Below are 22,751 nucleotides of genomic sequence, written 5' to 3' on the forward strand. Positions count from 1 at the left end.
TTGACCCTCAACACAACACCCTGACACCCCGACCCCTCGACCCTCGACATGACACTCCGACACCTCTTCTTCTTCCTCCTCTTCTTCTTTTACTTCTTTTTTCTCATCTTTCTTGTTTATTGTTAAAAAACAGAAAAAAACCCTACCTAAACTAGTTAAGCTAAATAACCTAAACTAACTAAACTAAAAAACCTAAACTAATTAAACTAAATAACATAGACTAATTAAACCTAAACTAACTAAACTAGAAAACCTAAACCAATTAAACCTAAACTAACTAAACTAAACAACCTAAACTAATTAAACCTAAACTAATTAACTAAATAACCTAAACTAATTAAACTAAATAACCTAAACAAATTAAACCTAAACCTAAACTAATTAAACCTAAACTAAAAAAACTAAACTAATTAAACCTAAACTAATTAAACTAAATAACCTAAACAAATTAAACCTAAACCTAAACTAGAAAACCCTAACTAATTGAACCTAAACTAACTAAACTAAAAAATAGAAAAAACAGGAGATGGGGTGGCAGGAGCTCACCGTGCGGGCGGCGATGGGTCAGGGAGGGGGCGGCAACGCGGTGGGGAGGGGACGGCGACGGGCAGCACTCCTCGGGGGCGGTCCACCGGCGGCTGCGGTGGGGAGGCTCGGGAGGGGTTGGGAAGGCAGGGCGGGGGCAGCGATCGGGCGGGGGGAGGGGTGAGCAGCGATAGAGAGGTGGTGGGCCGGTGGGGCGGCGGGGAGGTGGGCGACGGAGCGGCGGGGGTGCTCGTCGGGCAGAGAGGAGAGGAGAGGATAAAGAGAGAGCGCGACGGCGGGGGTGCGGGCCGTTAACTTATTCCGAAGCATTGTCGTGCATGTCGCCTTCGCCGTCTGCTAACTGAGGGCAACTGACGCTTTGCCGTCTGCTGGCGGACGAAAAAGAGGGGCCTGTTAGGGCTTAACAGCCAGTGGGCCAAACACCCTCTTTGCCATCAGCTAGCGGATAACAAAGAAGCTCTGTCGTTAGCTAGCAGACGACAAAATGTTGGCTGATGGCAAAGCCTTCCTTTGTCGTCCGCTGCCTCTTTGTCGTTTGCTTTCTGGTGGCTGATGGCAAAGCCATTCTTTGCCGTCTGCTAGCAGACAACAAAGAGGGGGCAGATGGCAAATCTTCTGATTCCAGTAGTGTTTGGTTTCCAATTGTGCCACCCCAGCTCAGAGCGACTGGTTTACCTTGTATTGCCAACCCAGAGATCATGTCTTCTGGCAACACACAACATCTTGGTACAGAAATCACCGCTTTATTGAAACTAGCAGAAGCATAGTGTGACATTACATCAAGTAGCGAGGCCAAGCGGCACACTCGGTGCAGCTGAATAATATGAACATTATTTAGTGAACATAAAGGGGCCTCGAGCACGACATCTACACGGCAGCGGAATAACGACATATCGGGACTCCATAGCACAGGCACACCAGTGTGGATACGATCTAGACACGGCAACACTCCGATCCAGTTAGACTTTCCTGAAATCTGGCATAACACGCCAGGTCAGTACATGGAAGCTCACAGCAAACATAACCATAATGATAGACAATATCATGACATTCAATCAAGTTAAATGTAAACAACAACATTCTACTCATGTAGTGAAACCAAACTTGTGCACTGAGTCACTCGGACTCTCTCTTACCAACAAGTTGCCTCGCAACCAAACAGCGACCATGACGGATCACAACCAGAACCATACTCGGTTCAACGGGTTACCTTGTAACCAAACAGTGATCACTCACGGATCACAACTGATACCACAACTGTCAGCCTCACTGACATCATCATGATTCAACCAGAAGACCTCCCCGGCAACGGTGCCAGAAATCCTTCTTGCTACCTCTTGAGCACTGCGTTGGTTTTCCCTTGAACTAGAATGGGTGATGCAGCAAAGTAGCGTACGTATTTCCCTCAGTTTTTGAGAAATTAGGTATCAATCCAGTACGAGGCTCCTCAAAAGTCCCACGCACACCTACACAAACAAAGAAGAACCTCGCAACCAACACAATAAAGGGGTTGTCAATCCCTTCACGGTAACTTGCAAAAGTGAGATCTGATAGGGATAATAAGATAAGAGAAATATTTTTGGTATTTTTATGATATAGATTGGAAACTAAAAGATGAAAATAAATATAGATGGAAAACTTATATGATAAAAGATAGACCCGGGGGCCATAGGTTTCACTAGTGGCTTCTCTCAAGATAGCATAAGTATTGAAGTGGGTGAACAAATTACTGTCGAGCAATTGATAGAAAAGTGCATAGTTATGAGAGTACCTAGGCATGATCATGTATATAGGCATCACGTCCGTGACATGTAGACCGACTCCTGCCTGCATCTACTACTATTACTACACACATCGACCGACTCCTGCCTGCATCTAGAGTATTAAGTTCATGAAGAACAGAGTAACGCATTAAGAAAGATGACATGATGTAGAGGGATAAACTCAAGCAATATTATATAAACCCCATCTTTTTATCCTCGATGGCAACAATACAATACGTGCCTTGCTGCCCCTGCTGTCACTGGGAAAGGACACCGCAAGATCGAACCCAAAGCTAAGCACTTCTCCCATTGCAAGAAAGATCAATCTAGTAGGCCAAACCAAACTGATAATTCTAAGAGACTTGCAAAGATAACCAATCACACATAAAAGAATTCAAAGAAGATTCAATTATTTCTCATAGATAAACTTCATCATAAACCCACAATTCATCGGATCTCGACAAACACACTGCAAAATGAGTTACATCTAATAGATCTCCAAGAAGATCGAGGAGAACTTTGTATTGAGATTCAAAGAGAGAGAAGAAGCCATCTAGATAATAACTATGGACCCAAAGGTCCATGGTAAACTACTCACATCTCATCGGAGAGGCCTTGGAGATGATGTAGAGGCCCTTCGTGGTCGATTCCTCCTCCGGTGGAGCGCAGGCGAAGGCTCCAAGATGGGATCTCACAGATACAGAAGGTTGCGGCTGTGGAAATAGTTTTTCGTGGTGCTCTTCGATGGTTTCAGGGTAGATGAGTATATATAGGCGAAAGAAGTACGTCAGTGGAGCCTCGAGGGGCCCACGAGAGTGGGGGGCGCGCCCACCCCCAGGGGGCGCGCCGGGCACCCTCGTGGCCGCCTCGGCTGTTGCTTGATGTCCACTCCAAGTCTCCTGGTCTGTATTTGTTCCAAAAAGATCACTCCCGAAGGTTTCATCCCATTTGGACTCCGTTTGATATTACTTTTCTTCAAAACACTAAAATAGGCAAAAAAACAGCAATTCGGGTTAGGCCTCCGGTTAGTAGGCTAGTCCCAAAAATGATATAAAAGTGTAGAGTAAAGCCCATAAACATCCAAAATGGGTAATGTCATGGAATTTACACATCAGATGTCCTTAGTGAGAGCATTTAGTCCCGAGGCCAACGCATCTATGTGGTAGCTTGAGAGGGGTTGAGCGGAGTCGAGAGACGCAACACAAGACAAGGGTTTAGACAGCTTCGGGCCCTGAGAAACATCATCCGGTAAAACCCTACATGCTGTTTGAGGTTAGATCTCATTATCATCATGAGGGAGTCGCCGTAAACCGGCTCTACTTTAGTTGCGTCTAGCCCTAGAGATTGTTTCTTGCTTGTCCCCCTTTGAGGAGCCCGGCCCCTCCTTATATATGTTGAAGGGGCGGGTTACGTGTGGAGTCCAACTCGGACTTTAACTTAAACTATTTTCACTTCCTTTCCTGGGCTTCTCAATGTCTGCCGGTTTAACATTGTCTGGCGGTTTAACATTGTCTGCCGGTTTAACATTGTCTGCCGGTTTAACAACACCTGCCGGTTTACTGTCTGTCTTAGCCATCTGTCTTAACTGTCTGCCGGTTTACCATCCGCCGGTTTACCAAGTCCCGGCCGGTTTACGACTCCGGCTGGGTCATACCGCGGGGTATATCCCCGACATTAGCCCCCAGTTTAATTTGGATTTATCCATGTTAAACTGATCCTGATCATCCTTAAGTCCTCGTCACTTCCTTCTTCTAGAATATCCGGTTTAATAGGCTAGCTTCATAATCAATTTGCTGACATTGGTTTCTCATAGAAAATATATTGTGAAGAATAACTCCTTTGATTCAGCTCCCAATGTTTAAAAACAATATTGGTCCTTGAAATACTCATATGATCTTCAGCCGGTTTAAGAATGTAGAACTTGCCAGTTTATGAATATAGATAGCACCGGGTCATACTTGTAGTTAACATCCAGCTTGAAAATATACCTCTTATATGACTATCACTTGTAGCCCTCAAGTCTTAAGAAGGTAGCATAGCAACAGCTTAAGACTTGCTTCAATATAAATATCACAATCTTGAAGAAATCCAGGTTGTTCATCTCAATCACTAGTCAGAATTGAGTATTCCACATATGTAGCCCCCAAGTGCCAGGTTGTCATGCTTGCAGCAACCTGGGACTTGTAATTTCCTGATGCTCATAAAAACTTCAACTAGTGTAGCCCCCAAGGGCCGGGTCATTATGCAATAATGAGCAGGGACTTCGTAAATATAATCATGTAAACTTTGAACAGCAACGTGTAGCCCCCAAGGGCCGGCTCAATAAGATAATATTGAGCTGGGACTTTGATATATACTTCAATGAAAATAACATCACATGATATAACCCCCATCATGGGGCTTGAATCCACGTCCACAAAGTTAAGAGCCTTGTGCTTTACCAACTGAGCAATGTACCCTTCAATATAATGGATAAAAAGCTTTTGTACCTTGAATTGTTGACAAGAGCAATTGGCAGCCCCCAAGGGCCGGCTCATTGTAATGTGATGAGTCGGGTCTTCAATAAGATGGGCAAAAAATGACTTTGCATTAGCCCCCAAGTGTCATGGTGCATGCTTGCAGCGACATGAGACTTGTATATTTGATGTAATCTTGACTTAAATAATGTAGCCCCCAAGTGCCGGGTTTTAAGCCTGCAGCAACTCGGGACTATTCCTTCAATGTAGAATAAAAATCATATCCAATGATAATATGATAGCCCTTGCACTAAAGCGACTTTGAAAACCTTAATCATAATATTGGTTATTGATAACCATAATAGAAATCCAGCCATGTTGGCTATTTGAATAATATACCCAAGGATTTATAAGCGCAAAATTCCAATGGCGCAATCCAAATATATGCTGCGACTTATATTCCAAAGCCAGGCCGGGTCAATAAACACCGGATTATATGCACTGACAACTTGTAGTTGAAAGTCGAGCCGGGTTAAAGAACACCGGATTAATTTGATGACTGATAGTCATGCCGGGTCGAGAGACGCCGGTTTAACATAAAATTTATCAAAAGAGAAAAATCTTGACAAAGGCAAATAAAACCGTGTAGTCGAGGCTTTTTGAGGGCTGCCAGGCCCAAATTCGAGGCTTTTTGTGGGCTGCCAGGCCGCTGAGTTGAACCATTTAACAAAGCCTTTTAAGATGGACCTCCAACTAACCAATCACCGTTTTAACTTTGACAAGTGCAGGGTCTCAATGAGAGTAACTGTCAAACGTTCCGAGGGCCATGCCAGGATGACCTGGATAGGAGTGTCTTACTTGATGAAGGCAGGTTAACCCGGGGTTTTAGGTAAATATACCAGGCTTCCAAGCCGTGGGTCGATACCCAGCTGCAAGGGTCCATTCAAGCTCCTTGGTATTTGACACAAGGAGCCCCCAAGTAACGTGATGAGCTGTGCCCATTGGGTGCCTATGTTTGAGCTGTGCGTAGCAACAAGACTCTCTTTGGCCCCTTGTGTGTGAAGCTCCCAAGCTTTGTTAGCTGAAGCCCCCATGTAATCAATAATATGATAAGCCAATAAGGCAGGATACCCATGTTTGAACCGCGCGTCAGGGAAGCAGATCCTCTTTGGCAACCTTTAACTTTTTGCAAGAGATAAATTCTTCTTGAACTGGGATTTTGAACCGGTTATTGAGAGCGTCAGAGCTTTTGCGGGAGATAGATTTCCCTTGAAGCGGACTATAAACCGGAAGCATCATTGTGAGCCAGAATATTTCTGACGGCCTTTAAATTATCAATATAACAGTAGCCTCTAGGACCGGGTTATCTTTCAACATCCTGGGGCACTTGAATTTGCTGAGACTGGCAAGACTTGCTGCATCATATCATTGTAGCCCCCGAGTCTTAAGATGACTCAAGGAGTTGTCTTGAGATTCTCCATACTTAACCATAGCAGAAGGTATATATCTTCGGTGTTAATAACGCGATGTAAATCCACAAAAGGTTGAGGTGACGGCGGCGGGTTATAAATGATCCCGTATGAGCCGTGTCAGCAACTCGGCCAATGGTTCCTTCCAACTGAATGTTTGAAGTTTTAACCGAACTGTAGTGGTAGCAATTTTTGCGTATGTTCATTGAACCATCTAGCACAGACCGTGGCTGATGATAATTGGCCTCCAATTTGTTGGAATAAAACCAGGGTACCCAAGCAGTGACTGGCTTTTTATTAAATAAATAGCTCATGCAAACAGATGCAGACCAACGTGTTGATGTAGACCAGGTCTCGGGGGCGGCAATTTGCACACGTCCAATGAGCAGACGCGATCCCCACAATCTGATGTGAACCGGACCGCAAGAGCAGCAGCTTGTGTGCGTCCATTCATCATGTGATATGTCCCGGATAATCCCCAGACGGAAATATTATCAATCCATGCTCCATATCCATGGTATAAACCACATTCGTAGTGAATAATGGTCCTGTATATAAAAATATACAAATCAAAGTAATTTGTCCTTTGATAGAAATAATATGAGTTGATAAAACAAATTTGAGATGGATAGCACCTGATGTTTGCAGATGGCAAACGACGTTGGATGATGAATGATCCGTTCACCGAAACAGAGGCGATGGCGTAAAGCACTGCATCGGCCGGCTCAGACGAACCCTCCGGGTTGTATTTAACCCGTTTTTTTCCAGACAATCTCTCCAATCAATCTCTTCTTATCCAACACTCCCTACTTTCCCATTTCCTTCAGGTGGCGTCAGGCGCACGAGATCAGAAAGCAGGATGGTTCGGCAGCCAAGGATAGGAGGCTAGAGGTGGAGCAACAACGGCGACAGGGGGGCGTGGCCATGGGATCGACCACGGGCGTTCTCCTGGCGCTGTATGTACGCACATGCGCGGTGGTTTGATACACACGCGTTTTCGGAGTCAGAGCAGACGCGAAGACCTCGGTGGCCACGGCGGTTTGAGACAGCGGAGGGGAAGGCCGTGGCGGGTCTCGGCGGCGGGAGGTCTCGGCGGTTTGGGGTAGAAACCATGGCAACACGGCCACAGCCAGTGAATATGGCAACGGTGACTTGGCAACACGGTAGTGAAGCGGCACTCTGGTGCAGCCGAGGCTGATTGATGAAATAGAGACCGGCGGTTCTTGTTGGTGTCTTGGCGCAGCGGCGACTGGACGGCGGTTCAGCCTTGGCAGCTCAAAGGCGCTGATTTGGTGATATTCCAGTTGCCGAGAAGGGAGAAACGGCCGCGGAGAAACCGTGCGCAGAAGCACTTGGCCGCTGAGGGCGCAGAGGATGGTCGCGGAAACCCAGAGGCACGGGTCTGCAGCTACGGCAGCAGGTTGGAGAGGCACCGGCACGGCGGGACCGCGGTTGGCGACTCGCCAATGGAGGCCAGCTCACAGATGGAGGTAGAACAGCGACAGCAGTGGCGGGTTAAGGTACAGCCGGCGTGGCGGATCTTCAGAGGTGAGGCGGCTCAATGATGCCGGATTAATGCCAAGCATGGCGACGACTCAAGATGCTCCAGCAGCGGCGGCTCGGGCGTGAGGCGGTCGAGATTTTGCAGAGAAGCAAGACCAAGGAGGGGCACAACCCGGCAAAGAAAAAGATGTCTTGGCGCAGGGGCTTGACCCGGAGGCGGTTCAGTAACTTAACGACGGTGACCCGCTGTGCGACTTGGAAGTGAACTCGGCGGCTCACGGCACACCGACGGAGGGGCGCAGCCTGTTGCAGAGGTGGGTTAAACCCGAGCGACCATGGCGAGTCAAGGTCGCGGCCCAGAGGCGATGCGCACTGGCATATTGACAAAGGCACGTGAAAGCGCGCTGAGGTGGTAGTTTTGCGGTAGCTCAATTGCTTAGAACAGAGCAGGCGACTTGGAAGCATGATTTGACTGCCGCGGCGATTCAAAGGCGATTTCAGAGGGGATCGGCGACCCGCAACATGGGAAGGGCGGTTCATCGGCAGAGAAGGCACTCGGATCAGCGGGTCGAAGTCTGTGATGGCGACCCGCCGGCCATGGCGGCGAACCATGGCAATCATTGAAGTAGTACGCCGGGTTGAAATCAATGTGGAAACGGCGGGTTGACGCCGTGGTAAAAACGGGCGATTCACGGTACTGTGCTGACCATTGCGGAGGCGATCTAGCGATGGCAGTGACGACCACTCATCCGCAGCAGAGACTCAAGCGAAGTGGAGTATGGTGGCGATTTAGAGACAGAAACAGAAACTGAGTTCCGACCTCATCCTTTCAAAAACTTCCATCAACCGCGCCCGTGACTTTCCTTGCAGGTATCCATACTAGTTTTTGGTCTTTCTCTCGATGATGTCGATTCGGTTTGGTTGCTTCAGACTTTGTCAACTCAGACAGTAGAATCCGGTGATGCTTGTTGGCGTTTGGCAAGGTGGCTGATGCGGTGTGGAGCGCGACCACTGACCACACCGGCAGCGCCATCTCAGGCCGTGCCGTGATACGGGAGCAGCAAGAGAAGCACAAGTCAACATGGCGGCTTAACAACAAGGGCCATAGCAACTCGGCGCCCGACAGCGGCTCGCAGGTGCGTTGAGGCAGTCCTCGGTTGACTCGGGGGTGCAGCAGCTCGAGCGTAGCCAGCGGGCGAGCAGGCCGGCGACTTGAAACAACGGCTCAGTGAGGCCAGCCCGGGGGTAGAGCGAAGCGGACCGCGGCCACGGTGGAAGTGGGTTGACCCGGGGTGGCTCAATGGCGCGCTTGGCAAGGGACGGACCGACGACTCGGATCTCGGGGCCGACCAAAGCAGAGGTGGCAGCCTGGCGGTCGACGACGTGAAGGCGAAACGACGAGGCGGTGGCGACCCAGCGCGGTGCGACGAGGTGATGTCACGAACCGTCGGCGGGGGCAGCTCGAAGGAATAGCAGCGAGGTAAGCCTGCAATGGTGGTTTAGAGGTAGACCACGCGCGGCTTGGTGAGTCGATGCGGAGCCGGTATGGGGTGGACGGGAGGCCAGGCACTGCGCAAGCAGCGATAGTAGAGTCCACGTCGTGGCTGATTTGACCTATCCAAAAACTATCAACTATAACCGCTGCTATAGCACGTCGCTTTATGGATTTAACTTGGGACTTGACTCCTGCCCACCACACGGCATATATCAGCTGCTGTAGAACTTTTGTTGGTTTCGGTCGACGCTTGGCCATAATTGCAACAACAGATCCGAACGGAATTTTGTCTCGCCGCATAACTTTTTCCATCTCGAGCGACGAACATATTTTTTCGCTGGTATCTTTCCTTGATGCTTCTTGAGTCTTTACGTGATGCATCCGAGTCTGATAAATCAAAACTTGCTTCTGTTTAGAGCTCATGTACTAGAAGTAGTATCTAGTACTTTTCCAAACTCCATCAGATCTCGTAAACCGGGCCACTATTAGTACTTGACCGTAACTTCCGCGAGTGTAGCCACATCAATGATTCAATCCTCTCGGAAGTTGATGCAGATCCTTCCAAGAAACCGGTCTTTTCCTCATCCGGATGCAAACTTCTCAAACCCTAGATAAGAACCCTCCACGAACTCAACACCACCATGCGCGAGCCCCACGGTCGGCGCCAACTGTCGTGGAATTAACACGTCAGATGTCCTTTGTGAGAGGACTTAGTCGCGAGGCCAACACATCTATGTGGTAGCTTGAGAGGGGTTGAGCGGAATCGAGAGACGCAACACAAGACAAGGGTTTAGACAGCTTCGGGCCCCGGGAAACATCATCCGGTAAAAACCCTACATGCTGTTTGAGGCTAGATCTCATTATCATCACGAGGGAGTCGCCGTAAACCGGCTCTCCTTTAGTTGTGTCTAGCCCTAGAGATTGTTTCTTCCTTCTCCCCCTTTGAGGAGCCCTGCCCCTCCTTATATATGTTGAAGGGGCGGGTTACATGTGGAGTCCAACTCGGACTTTAACTTAAACTATTTTGACTCCCTTTCCTGGGATTATCAACGTCTGTCGGTTTAACATTGTCTGCCGGTTTAACATTGTCTGCCGGTTTAACATTGTCTGCCGGTTTAACAACACCTGCCGGTTTACTGTCTGTCTTAGCCATCTGTCTTAACTATCTGCCGGTTTACCATCCGCCGGTTTACCAAGTCCCGGCCGATTTATGACTCCGGCCGGGTCATACCGCGGGGTATATCCCCGACAGGTAATATAATAGCATGGAACAATAAAAAAATATAGATATGTTGGAGACATATCAACCCCATAGAAGGTGGAGTAGGGTAGGATCTAGCAGCGGCTAAAGCAGAACGAGCATGATTCAGCACTCGAGCCAACTCATGAATCAGAAGATAACTAGCAGTGATATATCGAGAAAGGTGGCTAGTGTCACTATCAAATGCCGAATCAATGGAATGAAAGCGAACACGACCATCATCATGCAAAGATGGGTAGAAGCAAAAACCTGGGTGGTTCTGCATCCGAGCCTCAGTATAACGTAACTCAACAAGAATCTCGAATGCAACATACTGGACGGCCTGAGCGGCGGTGGATGCATAACTGCTTCGAGAGGTACGAGTGTAAGAGCCTGCTGACGAACTAGTGCGCAGAGTAACCACGGCATGATACTCATACATGGAGTCGGCTAGACGCTCCCGGTACACCCGATATGCTGGGTCATCACCGTGAGGGTACGGTCGACGCCACATGCTACGAAGCAGATGCAGAGAAGTGTATGGCATCAGCTCCAACTAACACGGATACGGCACCGGAGCCATCTACACTCACAACCATTAACCGGTTAGTAATAACAATAAGTCTAATGCATGTAATGCAACACCCAGATGCAAATACTAATGGCACTCAATTACCAAACTAACTAACGTTTACTTCACACGTCGGGGTCTAGCGTGTCTTACAGTCAGCACGGCTCTAATACCAAGCATTGTGGCACCCCAGCTTAGAGCGACCGGTTTACCTTTAATTGCCAACCCAGAGATCATGTCTTCTGGCAACACACAACATCTTGGTACAGAAATCACCGCTTTATTGAAACTAGAGGAAGCATAGTGTGACATTACATCAAGTAGCGAGGCAAAGCGACACACTCGGTACGGCTGAACAATATGTACATTATTTAGTGAACATAAAGGGCTCGAGCACGACATCTACACGGCAGCGCAACAACGACGTAGCGAGACTCCATAGCAAAGTGACACCAATGTGGACACGATCTAGACATGGCAGCACTCCGATCCAGTTAGACTTTCCTGAAATCTGGCATAACACGCCAGGTCAGTACATGGAATGTACTTGCAAGCTCACAGCAAACATAACCATAATGACAAACAATATCTTGACATTTAGTCAAGTTAAATATAAAAATCAACATGCTACTCATGCAGTGAAACCAAACTTGTGCACTGAGTCACCTGGACTCTCTCTTACCAACAGGTTGCCTCGCAACCAAACGGTGACCATGACGGATCACAACCAGAACCATACTCGGTTCAACGGGTTACCTTGTAACGAAACAGTGATCACTCACGGATCACAACTGATACGACAACTGTCAGCCTCACTGACATCATCATGATTCAACCTATGCAATGCAAATAAATTAGTGTGCAAGATTTCTTTATAAAAGTTGACCCATGGTGTGACTTACTTGCGAACTGGGCCCTTATCCGCGGGCACGACTATCGATAGATTAATACACTCTGCAGAGGTAGCGCACTTTACCCACACCATGGAACCCATGGCCTCGCCCCTCCATTCGGGTGGACCAACGACATTCCGACAGAAATCTCCCATTGCCATGACACTCTTACGGCGACTCCGACCAACTCCCCACTGGGATTAGTCATGGGTGGCCCAGCCCACCAAAGGCAGAACGGCCACCGTCGTGGCAAATAAACGGTCCCAAATAGGGACAGGGTACCATAACAACAACAGGCCCACAAGGTTATGTCTGCTTACCGGGCCAGGGTAACGCACGCCCATAACCTTCCCTCGTTGGAGGCATCGACAAAAGGAATGACAACGAGACGACTAACGGTCTCCCCATACTAAGGGAAATTTGGTTGCACTTGTCATCCCGATTCAGTGGCACCATGACCCGACCAACTTTATGTTCAAGTTCAATTATCATGAGGTTTAACTTGAAAATAAAAATGCCCGAGTCACTATATGCCATGCTCATGCAACCATATATCATGCATCACATATCACTTATAAACAACAGATCAACCTTATTCAAAGTTCTTCTTGCACAAACTCAACTTTTAACATTTCTGATCCTTACTTGCTGGTTATTTACATTGATCACTTCAGTTGGCATTTATCAAACAAAACTCATTATGCATGTAGGGAAAATAATACCGATGATCTTATTACCATAGTCATAAAAAACTAACTTAGTTCAACTACTCAAGCTATATCTCACTAGTTTAAGCATTCATTTTTGTTAACTAAGCATTTTGATCATGACAAACTAAATAACACAAGCATTATTTATTTTAATACTATATGCAATGAATATCATATAAATTCAAGTAGAAAATCATGGATATTGCAAAGACACCATGCCAATTTTGTTGTGGCTTGCCTTAGTGCAGAGGAGCTTCACACACCTCCTCGATGCCTTCAAGACAAGCTTCACCTTCTGAAAATAAATCAAATGACAAAAAAAATATCAAGAACACTTCTGAAAATTACTAGAAATTCTAGACAGAAGAGAAAAATCCCATCTTGGGTGTGCTCCTAGGATTTTCCAGTAAGAACACAATGCAAAAAGAATCAACTCATTTGGACTTGTAGATCAGGAGTTACATGTGGTCAAAGTTCTGGTCAAATTTGAATTAAATTTGAATAAAAGAAAAACCAGAAGGGGGTGACGTCGAAGGCGTAAACCGTCTGGGCGCCACCACTCATACCGCTTCGTGCGCGGCCTAAGTGGCTGATAATGGGCCCTAGCGGTCAGGTCGGAGGGGGAGGGGGAGAGAAGCAGAGTCGGGTGGCGCAGCGACGGCGCTTTAACTGGCGAGGAGTTCCCGACGACGATATCTAAGAGGTTAGGATTGGGGAGGAGATCAAGGCGCACCTGCCCGTACCCATAGCATGGCTAGGGGTAGCCGGACGGGGTCGAAATGAAGCTCTCCAGCGGCAGCAGCGGGCGGAGCTCGTCGAAGATGGCGATTCCGGCGAAGCAGGGCCAGTCCAGCAGCTCCAACGGCACCAGCATGCAACACTGGACCACCACGGACACGCTGATGAAGTCAGTGAAGCTTGAGCGGCTCTGGAGAGGGAGGGGCAGTTGACGGGGATCGCCGGCGAGCTTGGGGTGGGGACGGCGGCCAGAGGCCTGCCCGGCCGAGCTACGGCTTCCTACGGTGTTGTGGAGGTGTGCTGAGAGTGTGTGCGGAGAGAAACAAGCTCGGGGGGGAGCTCTATTTATTTGCGAGGTAGATGTGGGGATCGATAGCTCGCCGGAGCTCTTTGGAGTGTCACTCGGTGACAAATGGCATTAGTGAGAGGGGGAGAAGGCACCAGAGATCATGCAGGGACTATAGGCGAGCAGCAACGAGAACAGGAGCGCGGTACACGACGAGCACAGGGGCATGGGTGCACTGTTGCCTTGGTCGCGCCGTGCCCGTGCTCGCTGCGGCGAGCTCCGGCATCGGCGAGCGCCAAGGCTAAGTTAAGGAGGTGCAAACCAGGATGGGGGCGCGATTTGGCAAGGTGCGGTGCCCGGGGCAGCGAGCACGCGGGAAACAGAGACGTTGGCACACCGTAGAGCGCGTCGGCCACATGCCAACCCCCTTGGACGAACGTGGTCACCGCGTGAACTTTGGCATCAGGCTGAGCTAAGCGCAAACACCATGTCTGGCATGTAGTCCTTAGTGGTTTTGGTTATTTTGCACAGTTGGCTGGGTCATAGTTGAACTGTGGGAGTGGCTTTCTTCCTGGCGAGTTTCTGGACAGAAACTTGTGAGCTTCACTGAAAAAAATCTAGTGAGAACTAAAGGCTATGCTTTGGGGTTTAGCAATCACTTAGGAGGGTTATCAAGCTCAGAAAAGAGCAGCCCCAAAAGATTAAGCAAAAATATACTTGTTATGCAGTGTGGTCATTCTCTCCAGAACAGAAATGATTTTCTATAGAAAAAATATTCCAAAAAGTTATGCAATATTTTTGCTCAGGAAGGTGCTCTAGGGTTCCATGATTTTAGGAGCAAGAAAACTAGGGGTTGCTTTGGAGCATACTTTTGTGAAGTGATTTTCAGGGAAGAAAATGAATATCTTTCTTTTATGTAAACTATTCCTTGGGCTTTTGTTGGAGTTTTTCAGAGGAGGAAAGGTGAGATAGAGGTTGTAACAACCGAAATTTTCAATTTGTAATGTTATACATAGGTCATCATATGCATATAATATTTTATTGCATTTTGGTTGACCCTAGAAATTGTAAGCAGCTCAAGGACCCACGGAGAGAGTAGGGGATTTCGTTTATTTTCATATTTGATGTTTCTCAAATTTGAAAAGAGGATCAATTTGGTTTTAATTATTTTTCCTCTTCAAAAATATTTCCAGTAAAATAAAAGAGAGGGGATAATATGACTCTTCTCCAAAATAAAAGAGATATTGGAGGAAAAATGTTAAAATCAATTAAAGATTTTATTTGGACTTCTATTGCTATTTTATTTGAATTGGGAAAAAATGCGTTTTTCAAAATTGCATTAGTAGCCTGAATAAATGTTCAGTTTGTCCGCAATATTATTAGAGGATCGTGAAAATTTATTTCAGGATTTTTGGACTCTGTTTAGTATTTCTTTTGTTTGTTTTTCTGCGTCTGTTTTAAAAAAACGTGCACCGACCTAACGGGCCTTGCCCAAGCCGGACTGTCCGGGCTGTCGGCCGGCCCTTTGAAGGGCGAGTCCGAGGCCCTGCTCAGCCCAGCCGCCGCCCTCGCCAAACCCTAGCTGCCAGCCACCCGCGCCGTCGCTGCCACCCGCCGCCGCCGCTGCCGCGCCGCCGTCCCGAGCTGCTGCCGCCACCACCCGACCCCGCTGCCGCTGCCGCTGACCTCGCCGAAGGTAGCCGCCGCCGTCGTCATTTCGTTTTTTCGGTTTAGTAAAAACTGTTATTTTTTTTCAAACCGTAGATCTGTTTTTTAGATAGATCAGTTCGGTTTTTTGGTGGTTTATTTATTTAGTGGACGTTCGTCCGTTCATTCACTTTAACGAACGCCTTCAATGATTAGGTTCTATTAAACTAAGGTTTGTTCGTTAGTCTGTTCGTCTCATTTTTTCCAGGGTTTTATCTACGATTATTTTGATCGAGATTTCTGCCCTAATCTTCGATCTAGTATAACTTTTTGCTCGTTTATCCAAATTAGATGAAACCAGTGCCTAAATCTTCGTCTCAAAGCCCTATTTATGTTTATCAAACCTGAACATGATTTTGGTACTATAAAATTTGACTTTAGTCTAGATTAGTAAACGAATCTTGTCTCGTTCGTATCTCGAGTTTTGTTGCTCCGTTTGAGTTGCTTATTTTTTCAAACCGGAGTTCTTCAGTTGAACTTTCCGTTTCAATATTCTTATTTGAGTTTTACCCGTGTTTCTATGCTTGGGTGCTTATGTATGTTATTGTTTGTTTGCGATAGAATTCCCGGAGTGCGAAGCGTGCTACTATGAGTCTCTAGGTTTTGCAGATCATCAGCAAGGCAAGTAACACTTTGATCATATTCCTTTATTACCCAGTTTTTATGCATTAGTTACAATCCTGAAACATTGCATGGTTAGGACCTATTTAACATGTGGGTTTGGGAAGTAGATGATGAGGTAGAACCTATTGCCTCTTATTATCAAAACTTTGGGAGTTAGTTCTACATTATGCTCAGGATTGCTATGCTATGCCCGTAGACGTGGATTGGTTGTGTGTATCCATGACATATGTGAGAATTATTAATTAATGGTTAACTTAAGGTGGCTACTTAAATACACCTAGAGAATCCAGTGTTGTCCTAGATATCCCGGAGTACCCGTGTGATAATCCTACGGCTCACCACCCAGGCTCAAAGGGATCATAAGATTATTCATGCTAGAAACTTCCGTGTGCAGCCACAAGCTATTATGGGCTCTAGCATATTTGAGTAGGTTGCATGACCTCTTTCAGTGGTGGGCTAGTAGATGTAGGGGAAAGTAGGTATAACTGTCCATCCAGACTAAAGAGTTAATGTTTCTGAAAGACTGCGTCTCGGTCATCCGTTTCTCAAACACCATGTAGTGCGAGAAATCTAAGGAAGGAGATTGAGTCTTGTGGGGAAAAGTGCGCAAACCTTTGTAGTGTGTACAAACTAATAATGGTTAGCCATGTCCCCGTTTATGGACATCTTGAGTATCTGGTTCTTGGATTAGCATGTTGATCTCATCACTCTAAATTAATTTTGTTGGGTTAATTGGTATTGCTTAATTGGGATTGAGTTGGAGGAACCTTCTCAATGTTTAACAACCACCATGATAGTTAAATAAAATTTATTCCTTTGTCGTAGGGAAAATTGGCTTTATGCAAAACTTTAACCATAGAGCTTTCCACAAGCCATATATGCATGTAGTGATAGCATTTATCCTATTCATTACTCTTTTGTGTTACATTGCCAGCATATTCCATGTGCTGACTCATTTCGGGCTGCAACATATCATGTTGCAGACTTTACAGACGACGAGTAAGGTACCATAGGTCGTTGTCGATCACTCAGCTATGCCGTTGGAGTTGATGGACTCACTTTATCTTCCAAGCCTTCCGTTGTTTTCTTTTATATGGCCTTAAGCCATATTATTGTAATAAGTTCTCTTTTGAGACATTTCGATGTAATAAGTGTGTGATTGAGACTCTGTTATAAATCCCCGAGTACTGTGCGTGTCAGCATGACCGATCCAGGGATGACACTGATGCACAGAGACTTGACCGTTTGAGGTCTGGTCGCTATAGAGGTGGATGGTCACTTGGGTGAAAATCAAGGGTATGCCCTAGTGTTCAAGTCCATTTGAATTGATCCAAAACTCCAAATCCAAAGCAAATACAAAAGAGAGTCCGGGAAAAGAGAGAAGGAAAATCCAGGCTGTCACACTAATATACGTGGTGCCACATCAAAGTTGTGCATTGCATATTCAAACATCACACAAACAGCTCTTTGGGCCACATGCAGATGGTGGTATGTAGTCCTATGTAGGATGATCACTTGCGTGTGATGTACGCTTCGCTTCTGTGTTGGGCCCGTGAGTTTGTCGTCTATCTCTTTGACCCATCGAGATAGAGGTACGCGTTTGACGAACAAGGAGGATTAATTCTTTTAGGGTTGTGTTACTAGGTGTATATATAGTACGTGTCGTGGGCGGGGTGACCAGCTTGGTCCATCACTTTCACTGACAGCACGAGAGAGGTTAACTAATTTGACTCAGTAGGGAATTAATTTTTTGTTTTGTCTTGATATAGATCATGATGTGAGATTACATATACATAATAGCGCATCTGTACACATGAATCCATCCCGCTGGATCGACGGGGGGGGGGGGGACGAGCACACGACACGTCATGAACGACCTCTTGCTCTGTGTGGGGACCTCTATGATTTTCAATACATGCACCACATCAATGTTGTGCTTTGGGTCAGGTATTCAACACATATGCATGCATCACACACCTCCATAAATATGTTCAGGACACACGCATGCAATAATGGTTGTCTTTAGACACACTCTTTCTCGCTTGGTTATGGGCGGCAAGCCTATATATATTCGTGGCCATGTGTGGACGTCCATCATTTCGAGCAACGACGAGATAGGTTACCAGGGTGGATATATTCTTCTTCTTGTCGAGTTACCATATAGTAGGTCGACCATTCCAAGCCTAATTAAGTTTGAGCGCATGCTACGCGCCATGAACCCTCGCTCGGTGTGGGGATTTTACGGTTCCAAAGCATGGTGCCACATCAAATTTGTGCATTGGGTATTCAAACACCACATACACCAGTTCCATATACATAATTGGGCCACATGCATAGAGTGGATTTGTCTTCATACAGTACTCCCTCGCGAGGTTATAGGCGACAAGCTAGCCCATTTTGCGGGGCCGTGTGGACGTCCATCACTTTGACCAACAACAAGCGGGGAGAGGTTGTACGACCAAGTTGGATTCTGCTTGGTCTGTGTTATAGTACATTTTGGTGAGATGCCCTCCCCCCAACGTGTGTGTTGGGGGGAGGGGGCTACTTCGCACTACCTGCAACCTCCGTGGGCTTGGGGAAGTCCGGTTAATTTACGAGGCAGACGTGCCACATCAAAGTTGTGAATGGTAGTTAAATATCACACACCATACCCTTTTCATACATGTAGTAGGGCCACCCACATGTGGTTTGTATGTGGTCTCACCCATCTCGTGCGACAAGCACACATTTGTGGGTCGTCACACAGTCCACCTTTGTCGGGAAGCAAAAGGGGAAGTTTGACCATATATATATATATATGATGGACTCCTATAGGTTTTGTGTTTCGGTAGGGTGAGATTTCATGCCTAGCTATTTGGGAGCATCCATTCGTAGCTAGGATTCCCTTACCGCCGACATGAATGGGGTTCGTAGGGGGTGGCTGACTAGCAATACTGTGCTTTTACGCGACATGTGCCACATAAAAGTTGTGCATTGGGTATTCGAACGTCAAACCACCCTTTTCAGACATATATTTGGTCCACATGCAAGTGTGTTCGTGTTCTACCCCCCTCCCGCATTATTCTTTTTGCCAAATTTATAGATATCACACGAGTTGGATGTAGAAACCATCTGCGATTGGGTACGCAACAGACACGGTTCGGTCAGACTACCCGTGTGCCACACCCGTGCCCTGTAGTCCCTCACATTAGAACAATAGATTGGGCTCCACGAGGCTTGCCTCCCGGTCTCAAAAATATTTACTGCCTCGTAATCTCGAAAATATCTACCGCCTGGAAGGTTTTAATGTTTGATAACACCTGATTAGTATTTGCGGACCATGTGCAATGTCTGTTACTCCTGCTCCGCTTCAGTCCCTTGATTCAAATTTTTAGTAGCCCCGGCGTTTTACTCCCACCTTTGCATCCCTCGCAATATCAAAATTTCTGCTTGCCCTTGATCCAAATTTTCAGTAGCCCTGCCTTTTAACTCCCGCCTAGTAAAATTTTCAGTTGCCATAGTATTTCCTTCAACACCACCATGCCCCCCCCCTCCACACACACCACACACTCCCCAAAACCTTCACTCAGACAGACACACATGACCCCCGAAACCATTGGTAGGTCGCCTCCATTGCCGCCGCCTCCATCCCCAACCCCTGCCTATGTGCCGGGCAGCTCGAGGAGCCAATGGCCAGAAAGAGGTTTATCGCGGCGTCTTCGCCCGACGCCGGCGAGGTGGCTGCCGAGGTGTCCCCGTCGTCCTCCGTGGGCTCTTTATCGATCCGACGTCGCCAGTCGCCAGATCTGCTCGCCGTCGCGCCCCTACACCGATTCGAGGACTTTCCTGTCCTCCCTCGGACCCGGTAGCCGACGAGGTCCTACCTCAGGGTCTAGCAGCGGCAGTGGGGGACATGGGTCGCCGAGATTACATATCAAGAGACCCACACCCTCCGGTGGCTCGGTAGCTTCCATGCGGCCAAGCTCGCGGCCATGGAGTACGACCACTGGCAGGTCCACTACCATGGCATGGCGGCTAGGCTCAATTTCCCCTTCGGCACATGTCCGGTCGACCTCGTTCTGCTGGAGCCAGGGGTGGTGAGCTCGGCTATGGCGCAAGAGGACCGTGAGGCATGGGAGCGCCTCAAGGCCGAGGCCACCGACGAGGCCGACATGCAAGAGCTCCACCGGCAGCACCCAGAGCTCATGGAGGCGGAGCGGGCGATATTTGCTGGCGTGGAGGGCGGCGAGGTTATCGCGCTCTCCTCTGATGATGAGGTCGAAGGCGGCGAGGACGACACCGCGGAGGGCATCGAGGTGGCCAGCAAGGACGATGAGATTAATGTTGACGAGTGGAGGAGTGTCTTCCCCAATGATCCTGACGACTGGCACTGTCCTAGACCCGGCTCGTGGCACACCATACCTGACGAGGAAGGATTGGCTCAACCTCCACTTTGACCAAAAGTAGTTTAGCGTAGTTTAAATTTATGTTTTATGTTCGGTTATGCAAAACTATCTATGTTTATGTTTGAATGCATGCTACTTTCGGTTGAACCTGCTTTGAACTTGATCAAATTGAAGTTGACAATGTTAAGTTTAGGGGATCGACTAGAAACGGCCAGAAATTGTTGGAGTACATATATCCACTAAGGGTTTTAGTCCTTTAACTTTTAAAGGACCGGCTAAAGATGGCCTTATGCCTTGTTTATTTCAGTTCTTCACAATAAGATCCTCTATATGTGCAACTATTTGCCGTGCAGTTCAATTTCATCAATAACAGTTTCTACAATACCACTATGAATTACGATATTTGGTTGATGTTAAGGATATTGCAGTTAACATGCCTTTTTGTTTTTTAACAATAACTAGTGTACTTTAGACCTGCACAATACTAGTTTGAATTACTATTTGCTTGTTTTTAAATGTTATGCCCGATGCAGTTAACACACCTTTCCACTTCTTGTTTTTCTTAACTAGCGTGCTTAAGCCTGCACACTGAAGCTATCATTTGTAGATTATGTTGTCTACCATGGATATATTTGGTTGATGTTTAGCTTGTTGTGCTTAACATGCCTTTATATGTACTCATACAGAACAATATTGAGAACAGTGTTGTTTTCCATCGAGGTTAGTTTCATCGCATTGCTTATATGTACTCACTGTTCGGGATATCGGTAGCTGGTACCATATAGCCTGGGGGCTTTTAAGGGGTTAATTGTCGAATCGGACATTTCACTGAATATATCTGTAACCCATTTATCAGCAGGTTAACTAGGGCCATATTTATTATATCTGAGGCTACATAGCAACATGCATTGTACTAAATGACTAAATATGCAATCCCAGGCTACATAGAAACAAGGAAGAGTGTTACCTTAATGTTTTGATGATGTCTAGATATACATGTAATAAAATCTTATATAATGGGATGGAGGGAGTGTTGTACTACATCATTTTGCAATTATTGTTTAGCTTCTAAAATTAACTTGGTGCTTTTAGGTACATATGTCATTGCCAAAGATCCACACTTTGACCCTTTCTGCATATGGGGCAATGAGATATTCATGAACCAGCATCAAGTGAGGAAACTGATAAAGATTGTTATTAAAATGGGTTAAACTATGCCAATCGAACTACTTTTTTACACTTTATGCAAGAAAATAGTGAACTGCAGGATGATAAGTAAGAACCATGTACCCTTCTTTTTACTGCCCTTAATGAGTTGTGTTAGATGACAGTGTCCAAATATTTTTTCCTTTGCAGTGGATCCTGAAGCATTTTACTCAAAATTACCTCTCAAACTACATGATTGGCGGCCGACCATCACAAGGGGTTGGACAAGAGTCGTGTGTGCCTTCTGCATCTAGGAGAGCACAATAGCGCCATTCTGCTTCACCTTGTTCAGCAACCAGAATGTATGTCATCTCTTTCTTTACCATTTGTAATAGTACAAGTATAGAACCCTGGTTCATCATTCTTTTTTTGGTGCTTACGTAATTCTTAAACATATGTACCTGTGAATCGAATAATGTGTTGGTTGTTTGAACCTGATGGATATGCATAAAGATATAGCCTACTTTCAAGTTTAAATTAGGTACAATTTTAAATAGCAACAATTACATTAGGGTGAATTTACGGTGTGCACGTCATTACGGTGCACACGGTCAATAAAGCACAACGTCTGCGATATACATCATAATCTGACACGGTTCATGGAGCGGCAACGTGTGTAACAATGCACACAGTTGCTGTTTGCAAAGCGTGTGTGATGTCAGACACTATCACATACGGTGTGGGAAAACTAAATGTGTGTTATTATCTACCTATCGTACACAGTTTATAATCATGGACTGTTTGTGTGTGCCAGGCATCGTAAACATAGAGCCAGTTTGGTACGTGCCTGGAATCTACCTGGTTTTAGGTAAAATCACAAAACTCCGACTGTGATGGCAATGCGAGCGCAAATGAGTAGCAAGGATGAAACGTTTGGGATATTCGAGATATCAGAAATGGTTATATAGGGACAATTGTAAGCATCAACGCTCCCTATCCCCGACGGTTTTTGGGTCGTGTGGAAGGATCCCCCTATCGCCCACACTCACTTTGTGACGGTTCCAAATGCCATCATGGAAAGGGGTTAAAAACTGTTTGTATAGCACCTCGTTGTACCAGTGAGGGCTCATGTACATGGAGAGGCAAAGGACGGCAGCAACAGCGTCCTGTTCATCGGGCAGCCAACCGGATGGGTCAGAACGAATAAATAGCGTCATGT

This window comes from Triticum aestivum, chromosome 1B (genome assembly GCF_018294505.1).
Source record: "Triticum aestivum cultivar Chinese Spring chromosome 1B, IWGSC CS RefSeq v2.1, whole genome shotgun sequence".
In the NCBI taxonomy this organism is placed as follows: Eukaryota; Viridiplantae; Streptophyta; class Magnoliopsida; order Poales; family Poaceae; genus Triticum; species Triticum aestivum.